Source organism: Mauremys reevesii, linkage group 1, assembly GCF_016161935.1.
Source record: "Mauremys reevesii isolate NIE-2019 linkage group 1, ASM1616193v1, whole genome shotgun sequence".
Taxonomy (NCBI): domain Eukaryota; kingdom Metazoa; phylum Chordata; order Testudines; family Geoemydidae; genus Mauremys; species Mauremys reevesii.
In genome coordinates, this window is record NC_052623.1 from 132,121,805 (window position 1) to 132,143,711 (window position 21,907).

The 21,907-nt window shown below is 38.4% G+C and overlaps 1 protein-coding gene across 2 annotated transcripts in view; it reads right to left on the reverse strand.

Moving 5' to 3' along the window:
• The window catches only part of NLGN4X (neuroligin 4 X-linked), a 278,777-nt gene that overhangs the window by 193,710 nt on the left and 63,160 nt on the right, over positions 1-21,907 (reverse strand). The window lies entirely within an intron of this gene.

The following is a 21,907-nucleotide window of genomic DNA, read 5'->3' on the forward strand; positions in this document are numbered from 1 at the left end:
CACTGATGGATCAAAATAAGGCGCTGGAGCATAAGAGCATAAGAACTGCCATACTGGGTCAGACCAATGGTCCAACTAGCCCAGTATCCTGTCTCCAGCAGTGGCCAGTACCAGAATTTCAGGAGAAGTTTACAGAACAGGGCAATTATCAAGTGATCCATCCCCTGTTGTCCAGTCTCAGCTTTTATTTCTCTGTCTATTTCTATTTCTTCTGGTAGTCAGAGGTTTAGGAACAACCAGAGCATGGGGTTGTGTCCCTGACCATCTTGGCAAATAGCCATTAATGAACCTATCCTCCATGAACTTATCTAATTCTTTTTTTAATCTATTTATACTTTTATCCTTCACAACATCTCCTGGCAATAAATTCCACAGATTAACTGTGTGTTGCATGAAGAAAAACTTCCTTATTATTTGTTTTGAATGTGCTGCCTATTGATTTAATTGGCTGCCCCTGGTTTTTGTATTCTGGGAAGAGGTATATAACACTTCTCTATTCACCTTTTACACACTATTCATAATTTAACAGACCCCTATCACATCACCCTTAATCATTTATTTTCTAAGATGAACAGCCCTAATCCTTTTTTAGTCTCTCCTCATATGGAAGCCATTTCATATCTTTGATCATCTTTTGTTGCCCTTCATCTTTATAAGTGATGATCACTAGTTACGTCAAGATATGAAAGAAAGAAATACAAAGAAACAGGGTACACCTGTATAGTATATAACAATTGTATTTATCTTTAATGAAAACTTAGTGTCCAAATATATATCCAAGCAATTACCGAGATGAAAGATACTCATACATCAAATTTGAGTGTTTTTTTCCAGAAGTTGTTCCCTTCCAATATTTACCTGACATGTCATCTCTTACATAACTAAGAAACAATTATTTGATAAAATTGATGTTATCTTTCCTTTGATAGGACCACCATATGAGTTATATATAAGCTTTCTGGCCTATGCAAGTCCCTTCTGCAGATAGGAATCTTGGTCCCACTGAGAGATTAGATCACCTTCACAGTCTACTCTTTAGAGAGCTACGTAGTTATTAACATTGATTGTAAATCAGCAATAATTAAAGAGCTATCAGTGTAGCTGCCTTTGCATAAGCAAGAATTCTGAAAGGAATCTCATCCTTTCTTTAGAATATCCATCTTTAATGAACAGTACGGGGGAACCTACCAGATTAAGAGGTAACCTACCAGATTAAGAGGTAACCATACACAATTTACAGTACAAAAATCTGAGAAGTAGCTGAACACCTGGGACAAGAGATCAGGGCCGGCTCCAGCGGTTTTGCCGCCCCAAGCGGCAAACTAAAAAAAAAAAATGCCAATTGGCGGCACTTCAGCAGCTTGCTGGTGCCTGGAGACAGCCCTGCAAGAGATGTTCTAATTCCATATTATTTATACAGAGCCAACAATGTATTAAGTGCCTTACTGACACACGAGACACAGTTGTTGCCAGAGGGCTTGCAATCTAAACATGCCTTTTCTAAACATTTTTAGAAAGAAAAATCAATGACAGCCCTAAGCAAGAGCCTACCCAGAAATTCACACACCAGAGTACTCTCCCCCTCCCTGTTCTGCGGCTGTGTGGCTTTCTCTTTGTTGTAAAGTGTGCACCTGTAGATACCTGTTACTGCTCCCTCACTTTCTCTTAGCCCTGATGTCTATTTATTTCACAGCCCATGCAACAGGCAGCAGAGCCATCATCCATAGTCTATTGCAGCTTGATGCTACATTCAGAGAGCAGTAGCAGCAGCTCCTCCTGTCTAGGCCCTGCACTGGGAAGGTCACTGGCATAGTTACAAGAACAAGAAGCGGGACTTGCAAGTGGGGAGATACAGTAACAATGGGGATACGGAAGGAAGGAAAAGTGAAAAAGACTTGGGTGGTAACAAATGGGCAGACAGGGAATCAGTGTGGGGGTATGGACAGAGACAGACTGAGGGGCAGAGAGAAAGAGAAAATAAAACAAGAAAAGTAAGTCGGGGGGCATAATGAACAAGAGGAGGGGAAATAATGCTATGGAAAGAAATAGAACTAACAGACAACTTTAAAGATAATGGGGCCAGATCCTCAGCTGGTGCAAATCAAAGTAGAGATACTTAAATCAATGTATACCAGCTGAGGAGCTGGCCTAGTAAATAACTATATATCAAATTTTCTTCTCAGACCTGGAGGCAGGAGCACCAAAGGATTCCTTGCCTAGGGCACCAAAGCATCTAAAGCTGGTTCTGGATGTTCTGAAACCATAAACAGAGGGTTTCCCCACCCCCCTTCTGTTTTGTTTTTTTCTTTTGAGTAGACGGTAGGAGTAAGTACAGAATGCATGTTTCTGCTAAGCATAAGCTTAGAGTTTAGAGGCCAATTGTATATATATACACGTGTAGGATAGCGACCATCTTGGTTAACACACTGGATATTGAATAGGTGAACTCCAGAGCTGAAAGCATGAGCATGAGCTTCTACAACCAGAGCTAAAGAACCAGGCTCCCAGACATCACATAAAAGCAATTATAAGACAACAAATTGACACAGTAAACCCACTATATATCTTGCATGCTGTAGTTGTTAAGCATTAGCTTTACTACCTTACTAAAACTGCAGTAGAAGCAGAATTTTTGCTTACTACATGACTGTCACATGCAACTCTACCTATGTTTAACCCCCCCCCCCCAATTATTGTTTATTAATGACTTGTTATGATATATTTAAATATTAAGAGCCTTTTGAAGAAGAAGCCTACTTAAAATATGTTCAGGATAGTTTTATTATATTATTTTAAATGAAGGGGGAAAATCCCACAGTTTTCAATGTCTGATCTTCTGGATTTCATTGCTATTAGAAATACTGATTTGAAAGCCTGATCTGCTAGTAATGAAACTATTTTCTTCACCAAATAGAACATCTTTCTTTTTTATATTATTTAAACTGTAGAATATTTTTCAAAAAGAGTATGAAATGATCATCCTCCAACATACACAGGAAAAAATGCATGCTAGTTATATTATATGCATGTAATAAATGTATACATTTACACTTTTAAAGAACTAGGAGATTTGAATAAAATCAGTGAGAATTGCAAGCTGCATTCATCTTATTCAATGCAAAACTGCACCTGGGGTAAAAGGCTTTCTTTTTATCTGGGATAAAATGATTTTAGATATTTTACCATAGGACAAATCAATCAGAGGAATGTCTATAAATGTCTATAATGTATGTATAAATATCTCCTGTCTGTGTGTTCCATTCTATGCATCCGAAGAAGTGAGCTATAGCTCACGAAAGCTCATGCTGAAATAAATTTGTTAGTCTCTAAGGTGCCACAAGTACTCCTGTTCTTTTTGTGGATACAGACTAACACGGCTGCTATTCTGAAACCTATAAACATGGGGTTGACTGTTTCATATGTCTGCCTGCATACCTACAATTTAAGGAAAGAAAAGAAAATATATGCTCTTGTCATTACTTCTTATTACTATTCTTAATTATTTGCACTGGGGTAGGTCCTATGAGCCTCAGATATGGACCAGGCCCAGGCAAGGCATTACAGACAAACAGAAGAAAACAAACACATGCACACACACACACACACACACACAAAAACAACACTCTGCCCCAAGAGCAGCAATGGCCGTGCGTCCCCTTTCATCCCATCACTGAATGACAAGGTGGGCAAAGTTGGGAAGGTTTTTTCTTCTTCTTCTTAAACTGGAATAATTTGTTTCTTGCTATTTGTTGTATGGAGGACAATGATGACCATTTTAAGAAAACATATGGGGCTAGCTGTGGGCATGAAAGAAGTATGGCTGGCTATTGTTACACTTACTTCACTGTAGTTCTAGATTTAAAAATGAGTCTAAGACAGCGGTTCTCAAACTGTGGGTCGGGACCCCAAAGAGGGTTGCAACCCCCTTTGAATGGAGTTGCCGCTGGCTTAGACTTGCTGGGCCCAGGGCTGAAGCCCGAGCCCCACTGCCCAGGGCCGAAACCAAAGACCGAGGGCTTCAGCCCTGGGTGGTAGGACTAAGGTGACAGGCCCAATGCATGGGGCTGAAGCCCTTGAGCTTCAGCTTTGGCCCCCATGCCCAGGGGGGTAGGGCTTGGGCGAGTTCAGGCTTCAGTCCCCCCTCCTGGAGTCATGAAGTAATTTCTGTTGTCAGAAGGGAGTCACGGTGCAATGAAATTTGAGAACCCTGAACTACATTATAAACAGTAACATCTCTAACATTCTCTCTGAAATTGTATTAAATAAAGGCAAAAATTGATTAAGCCTAAATTGTTTGGAATTCTGATTCAATTTCCCCAACTTTTACCTCCCATAATTTTACCAATACCAAAACACAGAATACAGTATTAATACAGTAACTATATATAGTGTGGGTTGTTTTTTCTGTAAATATTGAAACCTGGTAATTATTACTCTAATCACTTGTTACATTTTGATCAATAGAGAATTGGATTAACTAGTCTTTAAAATATCAGATTGTTATTTCTTCCTTCACTTTTCAAAGTTTTTGTCTGTTTATTTGTTTGACTTAATCATTATTATCTGCAGTAGAGCTTGCTAAAACAACTTCCTGGAGCATCAGTTGAATATATTTAACTCTATGTCAACACAGAGTGGGGTTAAGCTTTATTCTGTGTCAGAATAGTGTGAAATGCTGGCTGCTTAAAGATGATCAGAGCAGTTAGATTAAATTGTAGTGAGGAGAAGCACTGAAGGAAGTAAATCATATATGATTATATAGCAGTTTCTAGACCAGAATATTCAGAGGTTAGTGGAAGGGTTGTTATCTGAAACTGGCAAAATAAAATAAAAATAGTAATTCTTAAAATAAGTATCTGTATGCATCTTGCTAATCTTCAACAGAACTCAGTTCAAAATTAGGACAGAAAAAAAAATACAGGACATTATTCCTATAACAACTTCAAATTAGTTATCAAACCTAGAAACAAAGCAATTCCTTTAATTTATAGGGCTTGATAAATAATTTCAATAAATTCAAGCTACAGCTACTTGCAGTATTTTTTCTATGATAATTCTTAGGATTAAGCAGAGAAATCCAAGTTTTCTGTTTGCGAATTTGTAAAGTATTGTCACAAAATTCCCCTCACATGGATCATTCAAGTGGTGCAGCTCAGTTACTTACTCTTCTCTTCCAAGCAGGAACAGCAGTGCATCGTAGCTTCCTGCGGGTTAGCTGTGAAAGCAGCAGTGATCTGCTTCGCTCCTGGGTTGTTCCCCTGTCTAGATTATGCCTCTGGTGCTGCCCAGCTGCTTACTTGTCGCTCTCTAGCTGGGAGCAACAACACACGCCAGTTTCCCGAGGGACAGCTGCAATAGCATTACCTTCACAACATTTTTCATTTTTTTCCCCTCTTGTCAACCTGCAACTCTATCATAGCTCTTATCATGTCTCTATTTTGTATCCTAGCATCTGTCCTCCACCTCCTTACTCTCTTCCTCCCCCCTCCTCCCCCACTGGCTCTATTTCCCCATTCCTGTACCTTCACCCCTCTACAGTTCACACCAGTCTCCTCATCCTCACCTCTGGTGACATTTGCCCAGCTCTGGCCCTACCTTCATCCTCCCCCTCTCCACCTCCCATATCCATCCTCCTCACCACGCTCAATTCCTTTCATGCCACCATTCCTAACTTCAGACCCATAGCCCTCCTCCCTCCCTCCCTCCCTCCTCTTGCTGTCTCTGGAACACCCATTCCATCTCTAAAAAGATGTCACTCTTCCATGACCTCTTCATACATCCTGGTGCCTGGCTTTCACAGGGACTGCATCCCTTTGTCTGATGCTGACTCTGCAGCTGTCCTCTCTCTACTTCTTTCACGCTTGCCACTCTAGACCAGACAACAGTGGATATGTTGGGCTTCTTCTCTCCCATTCCCTGCAACCCCTTATTGCTCCCCTTTCCCATTCATTCTCCTCTTCTGAACACCACTGTCCCTGACTCTTCTATTCCCGCCTTACTGTCATCTACTATCCGATCAACTCCTCTCTATCAGCCTCTCTTTTAGATTTTGACTCCCTCTCACTCCCCCTTGCTTTACAATCCCTCACACTCATCCTTGGTGACCTTGGCTTCTATGACGATGACCAGTCCAACCGCTTAGATGCATGTTTCCTCACCCTCCTCTCTTCATTTGATCTGAAGTCCTGGTTCAACTCTCCCACTCACCAAAAGGATAATTCATTTGACTTAATCTGCACTGCTCTTTTTCTGATCTCTCTGAGCATCACCCATTCAGCATCACCCATCAACAGTTCCCCCTATACATTCTGTCACTCGGCCTTTCTGTGATTTCAAATACATCAGTGTTGATGACTTCTTGTCTGCTCTCAGCCATCTCCTCCTTGACCTTCTCTATTGATATGGTTATTGACTCTTTCCATGCTTCACTTTCCTCCATCCTTGACTCTTATGCCGCTTCTCCCATCACAAGGTCCATCTTGCCAACCTCTAGCCTTCGTTCACCTCTAACATTTGCTTCTTCTTCTCCTGCTCAGGAAGCAGAGATCCTATGACCAGGTTGATTTTCTCCACTACAAATTCATTCTCTCCTCTTTTTGTTCTGCCATCTTCCTTGCTAAACAAATCTACTTCTCCAATTTAATTTAACCCTTTCCCCACAATCCCTGCAGCCTTTTCACCACCTTTTCATTAGTCCTCAAATCTCCCCTCCTCCTGCCTCCACTTCTTTCTCTGCATAGGATCTCGCCAAATTTTTCCAAGAGAAAATTGGTTCCTTCTCTTAGCTTGCCATCCTTTTCCCTCCTACATCTCTTGCCTTCATCTCCCTTTTCACAGATGCAGAAATGTCTTGTCTGCTTTTCTCTTTTAACCCATCCATTTGACCCAGTGACTCCATCCCATCTCCTGATCTCCCTTGCATCCACATTCATTTCTTCCCTTAGTCTATCAGACTCTTCTGGTTGTTTCCCTTTACAATACAAGTATGCTTTAGTCTCTCTCCCATCTTCAAAAAACCCACTCTGGACCACAAACTGCTCTCCAATAGCCATCCCTTCTCCTGTTCATCACTAAGCTCATTGAAAACACTTATTTACAATCACTGTCTAGATTTCCTCTACTCCAATTCCATCCTAGACCGCCTCCAATCTGGCTTCTGTCACTTGCATAACACTGAAATTGATCTTGCCAAAGTTTCTAATAAGTTCTTCCTAGCAAAGCAATGGTCCATGCTTATCCTCTTGATCTATCAGCCACCTTTGACATCATCAAACATGCTATTCTTGAAATATTGTCCTCCCTTGGCTTCTGTGATTCTGTCCTCTCCTGGTTCTCCTACTAACTCTCTAAAAACTCCTTCAGGGGATCCTTCACATCCAACCTCCAACTTTCTGTGGGGTTCCACAGGGCCTTTGTCTCCTTCTTTTCTTCTTCTACACCTTCACTCTGGATAATCTCATCCACAAATACAAATTTAAGTTCCATCTTTATGCAGATGATTCACAGATCTGCCTCTCTGCTCCAGAACTGTCTCCTTCTGTCAAAACTAAAATGACAGCCTGTCTCTCTGATTTTTCCTTGTGGATGTCTAGCAGTCAGCTCAAGCTCAACATGGCTAAAACAGAGCTCCTAATCTTCTCCTCCAAGTCCTTCCTGTTACTTTCTTTCTCAATCACTCTAGACAATACCACCATCCTGCTTGCCACTTAAGCCCATAACCAGGGTGTCATCTTCAAATTGGATGCCTCTGTAGTCCTTATATCCAAGCTATGTCTAAATCAGTTATACTCAGACATTAGTGGTTCAGGAGCCAAATTAGTGATCAACATTACCACATTGGTTGACAACACAGTAAAAACAACCTGACTGGTTAATAACGTAGATTGGTTAATAATTAAATCACACAGTGTTTTAATATCATGTACTGCAAAAAGCCACAGGAGACACATTAAAGATCCACTTGCAGCTCATGAGCCTCAGTCTGAGTATCATTGGTCTAAATCTTGCAGATTCTTTCTGCATACAGTCTCTGAGACACAGCCTTTCCTCTCCAGCTAAACCTCTCATCCAACCTCTCAACATCTTCTGTCTAGATTCCTGCAACATCCTTCTCTCCGGCCTTGAAAAATGCAATCTTCTCCTACTCACATCCATTTAGAATGATGCCATAAAGAACATTCTCCTCACCCCTATCTTTGTATCCCTCCGCTGGTTATCCCTTCTCTACCACTTCAAAAATAAAGTTCTTGTATTCACTTTCAAGGCCCTTCATGGTCAGTTCTCACCCTCCCTATTGTTTCTCATTTGTTACCGAGCTGTAAATTCTTGCCTCTGATTAGCCCTTAATGCCAGTCTCCACTTCCCACGTTTTAAATTGTCAAACAAGCACCTTCATGCTTTTTCCAATCCCCCACCCCTTACACATAGACGGCACTCCCCAAAAACATCTGGAAAGCTATCTTTCTATATGCCTTCAGAACTCTCCTTTGCCACAATGACTACAAAAAGCTTTACAATGACTAGGCTGCTGATGTGCTGGGACCACAGCCTAATATGCTAATTTCTTACACTGCCCCAGTCTGTCTGTATCCATCTGTTGTCTCTTGTTTTCTGCTTAGATTATAGGCTGCTTGGGTCGAACTGTCTTTTAGTTCTGTCTTTGTACAGCATCAGCATAATGGGGTCCTTGTCTATGACTCGGGTTTCTAGAGGCTGTGGTAATTACAAATATTTTTTTCTTTTACTTATTATTTGTAATATCACAAATTCAGCATTACCAACTTCACTGAACAATTACCATGAACACACATGTAGTTCAGGTGACTTCACATGCAAACATCCAGTCAAGTATGTACATGGGGAATAGTTTTGCAAATCAGGCCCTAAACAATAAATAATAAATAGAACTAAACTTCCCTATTTGAACCATGGAAATGATCAGTCAGCATTGTAGTCAACTGAGCTATACGGGCTGATGATCTGATCGGATTCACCACTGCATTCCCCCAGTTCTATGTTGGTGTCACTCCATTTTTTTTTCCTATGGGGTTTTAAAAATATATTTCTCTATTTACTTTGTTGTTCACCTTTAAGCTGTGCAGGTACAAAAGAAAGGGCTGATTGCCTATCAACAGTGCATATTTAAGGCTATGGAGCTAGCAATGTACAGCTCTTATTTTTAATGAAAAAATGCAACAACAAAAAATAGAAAATCACGAGAGACTCCATGATAGGTTTCAGATAGAGCTGGTCAGATAAAAGTAACTAAGGACAAAAGCAGGACTTCCATGTACTTTTTCATTACAAGAAGGATTTTCTAGCAATTCCAGAAGAAAGTAGCAATATTAATTATATACATTTCGCGGTATATTTAAATAATTCATTTTTTCCAACCTATGTGCTAAATTTACACAGCTCTAAGTGTAACTGGAAAGTCTCTCAGACAGATTTTGATAATGTCATCAAATCTTCCAGGTCAGAAACTATAGTCACCATTTACTTGCCACAAAGAGACACCCATTTATCTCTCACACATTTTTATTTAAATGGCTCCTGCCACCAGCTACATCTTAGTCTCAATTTCTGTGTCTCATACATTATCTAAAAGAATGATGTGGCTATGAAGAAAAGGCCATACAGTCACCCAAACTGTTTTCAAGAATTCCAGTTTTCTCAATTTGGAAAAAAAAGTTGAAAGCAAGGATGATGTTTATGAACCATTGCCTCTTTTAGGAAAACAAAGGACTCACACTTTTAACTGCACCACAGACAATCCGTGCTTTAGATCTAAATATAAATCCAACCACCATCATGAATATACTTCTACATTTTTAACGTTATGTATTTAAAATATGCACTTCCATCTTTCCATTTTATAAATACAAGTATTTTCTTTGACAAAGACATATGCATCAATACAATGAAATATAAGACCCATGCCACATCAAGGCTTACACACCCAGATAGAGGACATGATGCGGGACTAAAGGGGGCAGTCATACTTATCTTTATCTCTGTTTAATTTCAAGTCTTTTATCTTGTAGGAAGAAAGCTTGATGGAAATTCAGTGTCTAGGTCATCTCCAAAAGATAAATTTCTACTTGTATGGATAATTTGATAAATATGCAAATAAAAGAGATGAGAGAAAGGCAGCACTTATATATATATTTCCATTTTTTTCATGTCTTCCCTAGTTCTGAGTAAGATAAAATGTCTTTTGGAATCTTTTATACTCTTAGACATTTTGATATGTTCTGTACAATGGTTTTATAATGATTCAGAATGTCCAAAAGAGGAAAAGAGCTTTTCCCTGGCAATTCTTTTCCCACCTGTATTAACCCCATTTCAACTAGTATCACCTCCCTGGGGGATGTCTGGTATCTTCTTGAGTGACTTGACTTGTCTGTGATTTTCTAATGTGCAGTTAGTGTACTCTTCTCAAAATCTAAACCTGACCATTAGAGATGGGAATTTGAGCTTCCCATGATTGAACAGATTCAGCAGCAACTCAAGTGCCTCAAGCCTGCATGACAGAAAGGTCATGACATAATCTTTAAAATAATGTGACAATGTGCTGTGATTGCGAGGTAGTGTGACAGGGGCAGTGAGCCTTTTTTGTTCAGAAAGAGTCTGGTGCATAAATTTGACTAGAGGCAAGCATCAGAATACAGAATTCTTGATTTGTTGGTATTTGGTTAATCCTAGCTGCAAAGCTTAAGCAAATGCCACATTTATTCAAATATGTATTTTGTGGAAATAATGCTCTTCAAAACGAACATACTTAGAACGTTGCCTGCTGAACTCATGAATTCTATTCCTGGCTGTGTCACTTGTGATGTGCATTTGCAAAAGTTGTTTACCCTCTTCTGTGCCTCACTTTACCCATCTGTAAAAACAGTAGCATAATAATTATGTGCATTATTCCAGATCCATTTGTCTGACGCCATTCAGATATAGCACTCCAGAAGAAAACATGATGTGGCCAAAAAACAGCGTGTTTGGTACAGCACCCTGGGAATGCAAATACTACTGTACTTAAAACCCACTTAAGCCTGGAACAGAAGAATTCAGTAATGAATAACTAAAATGATAAAAATACATACAAACCAAGATCAGTACAGAATGCATTAAAAATCTTCCTATTTTTACTTTCAGAATTGATCCTCTTAAATGGATGATCACTGACCAAATATCCACGTGCCTCAGCTATTACTGTCCAAAGATAGGACAATTAACTTTACCACTACAAGTACTAATGAGATTTAGATGTGATCATGGGCCGCAAATTGGATGTAAATTTGAAATAGGCTATGGCAGCTAAAAAGGGGCAGTGGAATTTGGGGCTTCCCAAACAGAGATTTTGTACCACCCAGCAGGAAGGTAATAATCCCTTCTCTGATGACTCTGGCCAGACAATGTCCAAAAATATTGCTTTCGTTCACTTCTAGGCATATCATTACCAGAAAGATTGTTTTGTTCTGCTTTTTGTTTTGTTTTTTATGTTTTGTTTTTTTGACAAACTGGAGAGAGTGCACAAAATATTATCCAGGGGCCGGCAAATGACATATGAGGATAGGTTAAAACAAGGAGGCAGGCTCCTGTTTCCATGAAACTCAAAGGTTAAGCCTGGGATTTTCAAAGACCTAAAAGACTTAGGTGACTTTTAATGGGAGTTGGGTGCCTGACTGCTGGAGGATCCTTAATTAGAGTTTTGACTAGGATCTTCTGATATCAATGGGAGCAGAATCAGTCCCAGTATAGGGAGATTGGTTATTCATGGTTGTGCTAAACTGTGCTATTTATATGTGTCTTTCAATTTGGGGTGCCCCCACAGGCAACTCAAGAAAGAACTGTGTCAGGAAGGTACAGTCCCTTCCTGAGCTTTGTGGTGCATGGACAGACTGCATAAGATGCATCGTCCTTTACAATGGTTCTCCTTTCTTCTCTGTCTCCCCACCACTGCCTGAACCTCAGGACTGCATGAAGGAACAGTACTTTCATGCCATTCATTGTAGGACTTATGAGTCTTTTTGCATACCTGTAAAATCTGGTCCTTAAACTGGTACCAAAGATGGAGAGAAATACTTAGTATAAGGGAGTATAAACTAGAAAGCAATTAATTGAATTTAAGAAGAGAAAATAAAAGACTAAGTATCAGTGAAGTGTCCCAAAACTGAAAATGAGATCTGAAAAACAGAGGAATAGTGGAGTGGCAGAAGCTCCATCCCATTAGGACATTTAAAACTAGGCTGGACAAAGCACTAAAACCAAACTAACATAGGGTTGTACTATATGCCCTAATATTTTTTTTTGCCTTATCTACTTGCTACCAAAAAGTGTAAGATGAAGAAAATAGAAAGGGGTGGGGAGGAGGATAGAAACAGAAATTCTATATTGAAAAAAATCTTTTTAATTAGATGGAACACACAGAGGACTTAGATGCTGCCTTTTCCCCCTCAAGAAAAAAAGGAACCAGATTAGGGGAAAAGACTGTGTTTATTATTCACAACAAGTCCACAGTAAGCAAACATGCTGTTTTGTTATTTTTCTGTTGTTAGTAACAGAGATAAACCTGTGAAAATGATTTGTTAGACAGCCTCTATCTTTCGACCAAACACACACAATTTAAAAATGTCATCTTGGGCTTGGTTAATTATATTTTACTGCATCAGTGAATGTTCAGAACTTTAGCACAATTCATCATCTTTGCTCCAGCAGTAAAGCAGGTCAGAAAGCAGAAAAACAAAAAAATTCCAAAATATGAGAATTTGTCATTTCTCCCATGATTTGATGCAAGTTTTCCAACCAGTTCAAGCCAACACCATAACCAAGACACCTCCCTCAATTTGACACACTGCAGTTCATAGCTAAGCTTTGTTTATAAGCTTGTACTTGGTTTTCAACAATGCTCAAAAACATTAGGTAATTCATTGTGAAATATTTGAATCAAGCCTAAAGTTAGCATATATATTTAACAGTGATCATGCAGGTATATAAGACTTATATGCATTGTTATTATTTGTACATGGTAGGGTCCTTTCAAGGATTGTGCTAGATATGGTGTGTACGTATGGGCCTTGATCCTGCTATAATTGAAATCAATGGCAAAGTCCCACTGACTTCAGTGGTGCGGGATCAGGTCCATAATGCGAAAATGGGCCTTGTTCCAATATGGATATACTTGTTTAATCCTTATTTTGCTTAGTCTTTCCTCACAGGTGAAATATTCACATATATACACAGACTGTATGCCCAGCCATGCAGGCATACCCCAAGTCATTTTACCAATACAGAGAAACCCCAATACCATTTTAAGAGGCCTGCCTCAAAAATCCAGATTAAGATTTACCCGTAATGGTCATGTCTGACCAAATCTTCAGTGCTATTACACAGACAGAGAACTCGGTCATTGGATCACTTGAAATGAGATGGAATATATTTTGAATTATCTTTCAGAGCTAAAATTGTCAAGAAGTATATATATTTTTTCCTGTTTTCTGATGTAAATCCATTGGTCAGAAAAAGAGCACAAGGCTTTTAAACTGCAGTCCAACCACCTTCTATCATGACCTTCGCAATGTCTCTGAAGCAGATTTGTTTTCCCCCCAGTATTAATTTCCATTCCTCTATCAACCTTTGTGTCATTTTCAAAGCATTACTCTATGGTATCTTCCCTAAAGCAGAGTCATATCTCACTGCACAAGGTTATCAGTTCATTTCCACCATCTCTACAGTTAGTCTTTACTAAAATATCACTGATAGTCCTGGGCAAAAACAATATTATATAAAGGATGCACAGTTATTTTGCTCTCTCCCTGAAGTGGACAGCAAACATAACTCTTTGCTGTTTGCAAGAGAGCTATGTTCCCCTGAACTTCCCTGGTACAAAAACCACTATTTATCAGGGACCTTCAAATGGCCCAATGTAGAGAGATTACAGTTCATGTTATTTAGAACGTTCCATCTGTTTTCACAGAACAACAAAAACTGCATGTTAGCTTTCATAATTTTGAATAGATGGTGCAATGAATCCTTAGAAATTTCATAGACTTTTCTGACCATATATCACACTGTGCACACAGCAATATTCCTTGCCCTCTCATGGTGAAACAAACTGTGCTTTATGTTTCCAAGTAAAACAAATCTCTGATTCTAGCTTACTTCTATTAAGTATTCAAAGCTTCTGAATTTCTTTAAGAGAATAAAGTAAATATAAGCACTATGCAAATATACACAGGTAGACTACATGACGGTGTGAGCAAAAAATTCCTATTGGTATATGTGACCGGGGTCCTAGTGAGGGCCAGCTATGGTCACTCAATTAGGGGGAACTGCAAAGAAGGGGGCATTCAAACTCCCCAAAGCTGGTGGATATTCCAATACTTAGATTCATCAAGCCAGCATACAACAGCTTCTTTATTACCTTACTGATTACTTAGAAGTCCAAACAACACAGTTCCCTTAAAGTGATCTGGCCTCAGGCCTCCATCCAGGTACCCACATCAAATCTGAAGAAAATTTTTGTAAATCTTATTTCATCATATAAAAGAAAAGGTTCTACCAATCCCAAAGGGTCGGACACATTCCCTCCCAGGTTAATGAATGTTTCGGATCTTACCCAAATACACGCTAAAACCAGTTCTTGTTAACTAAAATCTAAATGTTATTTATAAAAAGAAAGAAAGAAAGAAAGAAAGAAAGAAAGAAAGAAAGAAAGAAAGAAAGGTGAGCGTTAAAATTGCTTAAAGGAATCAATTACATCCAGTAATGGCAAAGTTCTCGTCTCAGGCTTGTAGCAGTGATGGAATAAACTGCTGGCTAAGTCAAGTCTCTGGAGTACATCCACAGCTTGGACGGGTCATTCAGTCCATTGTTCAGAGCTTCAGTTTGCAGCAAAGTTCCTCCAGAGGCAAGAAGCAGAATTGAAGACCAAACGGAGAAGATGCAGCTGCCTTTTATAGTCTCTTTCCATGCAGCCTGTGCTTCCTTTGTTTCAAACACAAGCTGCCCAGCACATGGCTTGAAAGCCTTAGAGTTCTCTCCATAGGCATTTCCCTACATGCTTTGCTGAGTCATAAGGTGTATCTGCCTTCTCTCAGTGGGTCAGTTGTACAGCTGATGGTCCTTAATGGGCCATCAAGCAGGATAGGCAGTGCTGATGCCAAATGGTCTAGGGATGTCACCCAGGAGCATAGCTCAAGTTTGAAATACAGGCATACCTACATATCTATAACTCATAATGCAAAGGTGATACAAACATATAAACAAGATTATCATATATGGAAAATTATGACATTTTGCAGATATCTTACATGGCATATCTGGCTGATTACTTTGTGGGCATTACCCCAGGAGCAAACATTTGAAATTCAGGTATAGAGCCAATACTTATAACTTTTTAAATAAAAAAAATGACATGTGCATACAGATAGCATAATCATAACCAGCAAATTTCATAGACATCTTATTCAACAACCTTTGTACAATATTTGCTGCAAATATATCAGTGGTTGCAACAATGATCTATATGTTCATATTTTAATCAGATAATGTCACAGTATGATTTTAGGATACGGCACTGCTCCCCTCAATTTTTCCTATCTTCCCAAGACCTCTCTTACTCTTGTCTTTTCTTTCCCCACAGTCCCTTCTCAGTCTTCTCCACATCTGTCTTCTGACCTCACTTCGTTTTATCTAATCCCTCAGTCTCTCTCCCACCTTCCACCCAGAACTGTCTCATTAATACTCACCTATCTGTTTCCGAATCCCTTTTACTATTCTCCTTCTCTCCATTTTCCCTTCCATTTGTCTAGGTTCTTATATGGCTCCCAGGACCATGTTAAATTAGCACCTCCCAAATTTATATAGTGTACATAAAGCTATATGTTCCTCTTTCTTGCATTCTCTGCAGTCAGAAAGGACTGGACTTTATTTTCTATGGGTTTTTTTGGTGTCTTTCCTTACACACACACACACACGTACCGATGTATGTGGTGTTACTGTGGAAAGGATAGAATGCAAAAATTTTGTGACACCCAGAGGAACTTGCAAGAAGGATTGATCTCTTTGTTCGGGCCTCAGTCACCTGATATGGACCAGGGTTGAAAAAGGTTAGACCGTGTCACATGGCAGGGGTCACTTATGCCACTGGTTACTAGTACATCATCTCTTTAAAAAAACCCAAACATTACTAATAAATCATGTTATAATCCAACAATAGCATGTACAAGCTAATACAGTCAATTAATAAAACACAGATATTTAGGACACAGTCAGGGTAGGCAACCTGAACCCTTTGACAGACAAGAGGATTATTCTCCATCTTATTGAACATCTGGCAGTAATTCCTATCTGTGTACCTCAGTGGCTGTCTAGCTGATCACACACCTGCTTCTTTTTTCTCAAAACAGTTCCTTCTGTAGTAGCCTCTGCTGAGGCAGAGGTGGATCCATCATCTAAAGCCTGTGTTTGCTGCTCCTTATGTTTTTCATTGGCAGTGACTTGGTGGGCACATTATTAGGTCAGCAGCATTCTGGATGGCCTTGAGAAACAGAGAACCAACGTCCCCTTTGTTTTTGTTTAGACAGCTGCTGTTCCTCTGGTAGGACTGCCCCCAGAAGGGATGGTATATCTGTCACCTGGGCAGGTTGCCAGCAACTTCCTGTTTGGAATCCAACATTTTCTTCCACTTGCGATGGGGATAACTGTCTGGCATTTTTGATGCACTATACCTCTTGTTCTGATTTCCTGGCAGATTGCTATTTTATAATGATTTCAACAATTTTTGTAACAATTAGCTTTCTTAGAAGCTGGCACTAAAATGGCTGTCCTTCTGCACTTACAATTCTGAATGGGTAATACTAAAACATTATTTAAGGGTGTTTTAATATTCCAACAATGCTAAATACAGATACTATTCATCCCCCAGGAATCAAACCCCCTTGAAATGAGTCCTTTGCTATTTGTCCTGACTTTGTTGATAACTCATTTGCCTGTGTATACTAAGGCTCTGACATGGTTCATTTGAACTGATAAATAGATACATAAAACAACAACAATGTAACATTTAGTAGAGCTGTTTGAAATTTTCTGAATTGTGAATTTATATTGTTTTTGCAACATTTGTGACAAATTATCTCAATTTTTTATCAACTATAAAATTACTTGAAAAGTGTTGACATTTTAATGCAAAAATTTCATTGACATTTCAAATTTAGATAGCAAAAAGGGGATGATCTTCACTCTACCCTGCCGACAAAAATCTCAGTTTTTCAACCAACTCTAAAATTTACATTGCAGTAGCACCTGGAGGCCAACCCAATCAGAAACCCATTGTGCGAGGTACTGCACAAACATTTAAATGTTCCAATCAAAACAAAAAACAAACAAACTAACAAACAAAACAAAACCAATAAAGTTGTGAAAATAAACTATTAGTAAATTTATGGCCCTTATATATTTACTCATCTCAAATCTCATGATGAACATCTGTGATTTACAATGTGTGATCACATATTTGCTCTATGAGTTGTGCAACAGTTTGACTTTAAAAAATGGTGAATAGTCCATTTTCCATTTCTGTAAAAACCTTTGTACAATGATGAAAATCAATTTCATGTGTTTTCAGTGGTTAGTTGCATTCTGTTTCCTGCATTTATTGGCGATTTCAAACTTTATCTTTGAGGTCACTACTCATTCCTGGCCAAAATACAACATTTCTGGCTCTGTTCTCTCACTTTTTAATATCCTGATTAAGAGTAATCACTACCCTATGCATTTCCAATCTCACGCTGCATTTCGATACAATGTAATTTGTACCAAATCCCATGAAATGATGCAATTTCTCTATGGTCACAATAACTTTTATGTCTGAAGTGCCAAGGTTTTTTATGTTGGCTATCCATCAAGCAGTATCTTCTCAAGCTGTTATAGGATTGGTCAATTTTGATTCTGACTCAAGTTTGTCAAATTTGGGTTTGGAAATGGTCAGTAATTGTGTTGTATTTATTTATTCCTGCAGTTCTTTGCCTTTACTAAATATAAGAACTCTTGAAAGCATGTCCACTGTAAGAAGCTTTTACGTAGGCCCATATTAAACATTTCTCAAGTACTTTTGCAAGTTCATTATCATTTTCTGAAGTCCAGGCTGTGTTTTATGAAATGGTTTCTGTAATATATCTGACTTCCAAAGGTTTCAGTTCTTTTGCTGCCACCGCTGATTTCTTCTGCCCATAAATATGTTCAGTGAAACCACTCACCACCAAAAACAACTGCAAGCATTTCTTTTTTAACCAACACATAGTTCTCTTGGGTTGCAGTCAGTGCTTAGGAAGCATGTCTCTGTATGTAACCTTTCAGTCTCCAAACCATGTGTATTTAAATCACAAGTTTCATGTCAATCTCAAAATATTATAGTACTGGCACTTCTGAAACAACTGTTTCTGGAAGCCTTTTTTTTTTTTAATTTGGTCACAGTAAAAAATACAGTTGCAGAGCAACTGAATCTATTTGCTAAATTTGGTGAATAGTTTCAGCTGAATTTAAAAAAAAAAAGATTATTTTTGTTGTTGAAAAAGTCAAAACGGTTAATTTCACCATTTTCATAACGAACTGTTGTGACGTCCTTTGTAATAGTCACTTTGTTTAAATTTCATTTCAAAACAATATTCATTGCATTACATATTACATTTGACCCCTTTATTTGTACAGTTTTTTCTATTAGGTGAGTAAAAATAAAACAAAAACAAACAATCAAAATGAAAAAAATGGTTAAAAATAATCTTTTTTATTATTATTATTTTCTTGTTCGGCCACCAAACAAAACAAAAAAATCAATTATTCACTCAGTTCTTGTGACAACTTTAAAAATTCCTTTTGCCAACCATCCCAGTGCCATTCCATACTGTTCTCAAACAGCATTCTGAGTGGAACAACTCATGGTAACAAATTGGGGATGAATTTGCTACATATCCGAACATGCTTATAAACCTCTCTATGGTCTCCTTGTTTTGTGCTCTTCACATTTGCCATACAAATGTCTTTGCTGGGTTTGGCCAAACTCTTTGTCACTGAGTAGATGTCCTGGCATTTGTTCCTGTTTAATTGATGGCTGTTTATTTTGGCGTGCTGCAAAACATTTTGCAGTCTGTCATTGTGCTGATTATTTTCTCCTCATCTCAGCAGAACAATTGCTTCCATGCCACCCAGATCTACAAAGGGCTGGAACATGTTTTGGTGTAAAATAAAAGGTGAGGCACTCCTGCAGCAAAGTCATTTAAACACATGACTACCAAAAGTGATGTGAAGAATGTTGCACTCTTTATTGAGCTGGACTTGCCCAAGCCTTGCCTTAAATCCACAACTAAAGATACCTTTGCATTTTGAAGTCTGGATATGAGCTCCTCAGTTCTCCTGAGACAGCATTTTGGTAGCTTTATTACAATCTTCTTGATCTATAAAAATCCTTATCTTATTTCATTTTATATGGTAATAAATTTACAATCCTCTTAATCCAGTAAGCAGTCCCTGTTTTCACTCAGTACCATCTGATGTTACCATGTCAAGTTCAGCTTTTCCTTTGTCTTACAGTGCTAATGGGACATTGTGTGGTATGCCTATTACACCTTTCAACCACTGGAAGATTAAATAGGCAACAGAGACTTAAACAATGTTGAGCAAAGGACTAAAAAGCATAGCAGAGATCATTTGCATGTTAACATATATAAGAAAATTTGTCCCTATTTCATCACAATTTATTGCTCTATTCATCCTCTGTCTGAACTCTATAAAATTTCCTTCTCTCTTTGCCTCGGACTTTGCCTCTTCAGCCTTTTCCTACCAGATCACACACCCCCAGCACACATGGACAAGGGGCATAATGCCACCCCAACATCCCTGTTACATCTCCCAATCAGCCATCCCTACCTCTGGCTGCTCCTCTCTGCTGCTGGAAATAGGAAGCTGCTGCTTCAGAGCAGTGAAGTGTAGGCAGTGGGGCTCACACTCATAGACATGTTATAGAGGCAGGGCCAGGTTAAGTTTGTGCAGGTGCACCACCGACTTAGCTGAACTCCATGGGGATGGTCAGGTGGTTTGAAGAGATTTCCAGACATTGTAGGACCCGTGAAAGCAGCTGAAAAAGACAACCTGAAATCCCGAGTGTTTCACAAACAGCAGACTGCTTGAAAGAGATGATGGTGTGGTTTTGGCACTGTGCTAAGATCTATATCAGTGTGATGTATTATAACACTAACAAATCCAGTCCCATGAAATATCTCACAGAATTCTTTAACAATAACTTTTGCATCTTGTTTAGTGGACAAATTATACATGGGCCTTCCTGTTCCACTACAGTATATCAAGTAGTATTTGTCCTTCTACAGCGTTTTTACCAAATGGGCACATTTAGTGCCCACTATGTGAAAGAAGTTTAATTTACATGTTTAATACTAGACTACAATCACCAATTATTTTGTACACTCTTTCTGTGATTATGGTGTACTCAGCTCCAGTATCTACACTGAAATTCACAGTTCAAATATTTCAAGTGTCACAACCCCATCTGTTGTAGAACCTTGCTTTGTAAAATTATTAAGAATCTCTACAAAGTTCTCTTTTTCTGTAACATCATCGGAAATGTGTTCTCTAGCTACATGTTCTTTAATTAATTTTTGTTTTTGCATTTCTTTGCAATCTGTGCTAAGCACCACAGTTTTGCACCTTATTCTGATGTATACCTTTGGATTATGCTCTGTTCCCAATGTATTGTAAATAAATTTGGTTTCTGTCATTGGTTTAGCCTTGTTACTCTTTATTAATTAGATGCATTTCACTGCTTGCTAACACTTCCATTTAAGAGGAATAGCTTGCACTAGCCTTGCTAATATTTATTGTTTTGTGGGTGTTTTTTTTTCAAAGTCTAATTCATTTTTTTAAACAACCTCATTTTGACCTATCAGTTATACCCCAAATAATTCAGTCTCTAATTAGTCTATCTGTTAAGTATTCAAAGTCACATAACTTAGCATTATTATATAGGTCAGTAACATAATAGTGATTTTTTAAAGTTATTTTCTGAATTGCAGTTAATAACACAGAATTAGAAATAGTATTTTAAATAGTTAGGAAGGCAAACTGGATTTCAAGGAGAGGGAAAAAATCAAGTACATGTTTAACAGGAACCCTAATACAACACTGGTACTTGCTGCCATTTATTCACAGAAAATACCATGAAATGAAAAGGAATTTTGGCCCTACCCCTGTAGTGATCTCAAAATTTAAGACAATTTGTTCCTATTTTCTGTTTATAGCTGAAGTAGTTTGTGAATCAATGTCCTTGGATAGAAAAACAAAAACAGGCATGCATTTCCCTTAATTGGCAGTAGTCTTTAAATAGTTATATGTAATGTGCTTGTTATCTTCTCACCAAGTTTTATTCTTACCTCTCTCTCAACTAAGGATAATTCAAATATTCCAAATCAGTTACCATTCAAAGGAAAAATGAAAGATTAAGGATTCCTCAGGGACAGTTTACTTGTCAAAGCAACTAAGGACTAAGTCTATTTAAGAACAAGTTATGGATAAATTAACAAATGGTTTGTATTCAATGCACATCCTGACTTGTTCTTAATCTGTAATTATCAAAGTAGGGAAGTTTTTCAAAATGTTTATTTTACATATTGTTTAATGGTTTTTTTTTTTCATTTTATCTTTTTGGATTCTTTATTCCTTTGTCAAGTTTATAACGCCTGTTTTGTTTTTGTTTTCTTCTTGGCTTGCCTTGTAACAGAATGTCATGGGAGATTGCATTTATTTTCTCTACTGCTGTGGCCTGTGGCATTTGGTTGAAGTCAGACAGTACAGGAAAAAACATTTACATTAATCTCTGAAGTCAGTGAGAACAAAGTGC